The sequence below is a fragment of the Lontra canadensis genome, unplaced genomic scaffold, assembly GCF_010015895.1.
Source record: "Lontra canadensis isolate GAN:19392208 unplaced genomic scaffold, GSC_riverotter_1.0 scaffold19, whole genome shotgun sequence".
NCBI classification, from domain to species: Eukaryota; Metazoa; Chordata; class Mammalia; order Carnivora; family Mustelidae; genus Lontra; species Lontra canadensis.
Window position 1 is genome coordinate 2242586 of NW_022631013.1, and position 3146 is coordinate 2245731.

At 36.0% G+C, this 3146-nt stretch overlaps 1 non-coding gene across 1 annotated transcript; it reads left to right on the top strand.

The window, feature by feature from the left end:
- The first annotated feature begins 488 nt into the window (after nucleotides 1–488).
- LOC116869604 lies at nucleotides 489–593 on the top strand. Its single transcript, XR_004383074.1, has one exon. It is a non-coding gene; the product is annotated as a U6 spliceosomal RNA (small nuclear RNA).
- The last annotated feature ends 2553 nt before the right edge of the window (nucleotides 594–3146 follow it).

The window sequence follows — 3146 nt, forward strand, 5'->3', positions numbered from 1 at the left end:
TGACTTTTAAAATCATAGTATTAACTAAAATCCTCTAGAAAAAATAGCTATTATTTATTCAGCACCTACCAAATACCAAATACTGTTGTAAGTGATGTACATGCATTAATTTATTTATTTAACAGTCATAATAATCCAACAAGGTAAGAAATGTTACATTATATCAGTTTTACTGATGGGGAAAAGAGACAAAGAGCAGTTAAATAATTGCTCAGTTAAATACCTACTCAGTGAAAAAGTCAACATGTGATGGTAAGTAATTTGGTCCCAGTTTCTAGGCACTAGAACGCAGAGAAAAAATGAGGGTATAGGATTCAGTTCTAAAGCAATTTAACAGTTCGTGGTCAAATCAAAGGAGCTGCGGTCTGCAAGAGAACTGAGGAGGGGCAGTTGTTGGGGAGGGAGGAGTCTAATTGACCATGAGTTGTGGATGCCTAGAGAAGTAAGTCAATATGTAAGAGGTTAGTGCATCAAATGTTACAAGAGCACCCGTTTTGGCACTAGATATATTAAAATTGGAACAATGCAAAGAAGATGAGACATTATCCTTGAACGAAGGTGATATACAAATCTGTGAAGTGTTCCATGTGTTTTTGTGGGCCCATATCTCACACTTTACAGAAATATAAAATTTATGTGGGTTAAAGATTTAAGTCTGAAATTCAAACTTTAAATCTTTTAGAAGAAAATATAAGAGAACGTATGATGAGCTGGGATTGAGAAAGAATTTCTTAAATAAAAATAGCCAATACTTATTAAGTACTTAAAATGTTAAGTGTGGTTACAATAAGTTAAACATATTAACACATTTAATCCTCACAACAATCCTATAAGATTATCCCTACTTTACAGATGAGGCAACTGAGGCATATAAGGCTTAGTACCCAGGGTTTTACAGCTGGTAAAACATGGAACCAAACCCAGGCTAGCAGAAGAACTCTGCAAACCATGCACTTTAAATGCCATGCCTGATGTAGTCCAAGATAAGATACAAGTACAAAAAAAAAAAAAAAAGATACAAGTACACATTACATTAAGCAAAGTATTAATAGACTTTAGTACATTTAATTGAAAATTTTTTATCAAAAGTTATCATAGACGAAAGACAAACTGCCTACTGAGAGTGTACATCTGTAACACAGGTAACCAATTATTGACTAGTCTCCAGAATATATAGACAGCTCTTAAAAAGATCAATAAGAAAAAGACAAAGAATTTCACAGAAAAAAAGGGCCAGAGGCCTAAACAGGCATATTCACAGAGAGAGAATGTAAGTCATCTATCAACTAAAAGTTATTCAATCTCCTTAATAATTACGGACATGCCCATTATAGTCATTTGGTCACATAAGTAACCCTTTGATACTTAGCAGGTTGGCAAACATAAAAACATCTGGTAATAATAAGCTTTGGTGAGAGTATGGAACTGTTTATACTGTTCATGGAATGCAAACGGTTACGATTCCTTAGGAAGACAATTTGGTGTTACCCAGTAAAACTGAAGATGCGTACCATCTAGGCCCCATTAATATCTCTGGTAAGTATTTGATCTAGAAATACTCTTATGCATGTTTATCAGAAGACATATCTGAAATGTTTATAGCAGATTTAAAAAATGAAAAAAAAAAATCAAAGAAATAGAACCTGGAAATAGCCCAAGTATTCACTGATATGGGAATAATGAAATGAATTGTGATGTATTCATACAATGGAAGGTTTCTCATTGCCATGGTTGTTGCTGTTGTTGCATAGTTATTGTTCTGTTTCTCTTTGTGGTTTGCAGATGCGAAGTACAAGAAAATGCTAGCACGCTGGTGCAAATAATTGAAAAGAAAGTGCTGAATTGGTGATACAGAGTAGAGGGAAAAGAAGAGTAGAAATAAAGCCCTTAAGAAGGCAAGAGGAAGTAAGATTACAAGCTCACATGCACGTTGGACTTCGGAGCAGGCAGATGGGAGATAGGTAGGTGCACATCTCTGCGAGTTGTGAATGAGGTGGCGAGAGGGTGAGGTGGCTCTTCTGTTTGCATCTGTTTTTTTCTATGTTTGAAGTCAAGTCATCGTATGGGGACACTGCAGGAAGACAGATTGTTGAAAAATTGAGGAAGGAGGGGAAGTGTAAAAGAAAATTCCCAGAGAATTGGAAAATGGGTAAGACAATGGTCAAGATATTAACACTCCCAAATAAAAGAGAAACACAATGCTCAGAAAGATAAAATAAATTCAAATGAAGTCCCCTGGCTAGGCAGTGACAAGGCTCGGCTTCTTACACAGGTCTCTGTCTCAGCTCTGGTATGTTTTCTCAACTCCAGAGAGGCTGAAATTTGCTTCTTTTTTGGATCCTAATGATCCTTGGAATTTCTGGGTGAATTGGAATTGTTTCAAAGGTCTAATCTGCTCCAGGCACTATTAGGGAAATCAGATACCTGTTGTTGAAAGTAGACTGCCTTTGTATTTTTATTTGGCTTATTTTAAGAGTACAGTTTCAAGCACTCAGCACTCGTTAGTGCTTGTTCAAGGATTTTAATTTTCATTCATGCCTTCATTTGAAATATTGAGTGCCTACTATGTGCTCTAAAACAACCATGTGCCATAATATATTTATGAGCACCTCTATGTGCTTTTAATATTTATTCATTGAAAACATTGGGCATCCTAGTGTAGGTGGAGAAAAACAGGTAATTATGCAAATGGTGGTAATTTCTATGGAGATAAATGAAGCAGAGTAAGGGGTTGAGGGAGAGATTAATGTCTTATATTGGCCTGCTGAGGGAACAGGCTTCAGAGGAGAATGGGAAGAGAAAGATTATATGTTGTGGGTGTGGGTACCTGCGAATCTTTACAGAAATTTTACTATAAATGAGAGTGAAACAGATAAATAGTTGGAAACAATATGGAAATCAAGAAAGAGTTTGTTTCATTTTTTTCAGGTGGGAGAATATGATGCTTAATTTTATGTATCAACTTGATTGGGCCATGGGCTGCCTAGATATTTGTTTAAACATTATTTTGGGTGTAACTGTGAAGATGTTTCTGGATGAGATGAGCATTTCAATCTATAGACTAAGTAAAGCAGATTGTTCTCCCCAATGTGGGAGGGCCTCATTCAACCCAGTGAAGACCTGAAAAGAACAAACACTGTGCTAGG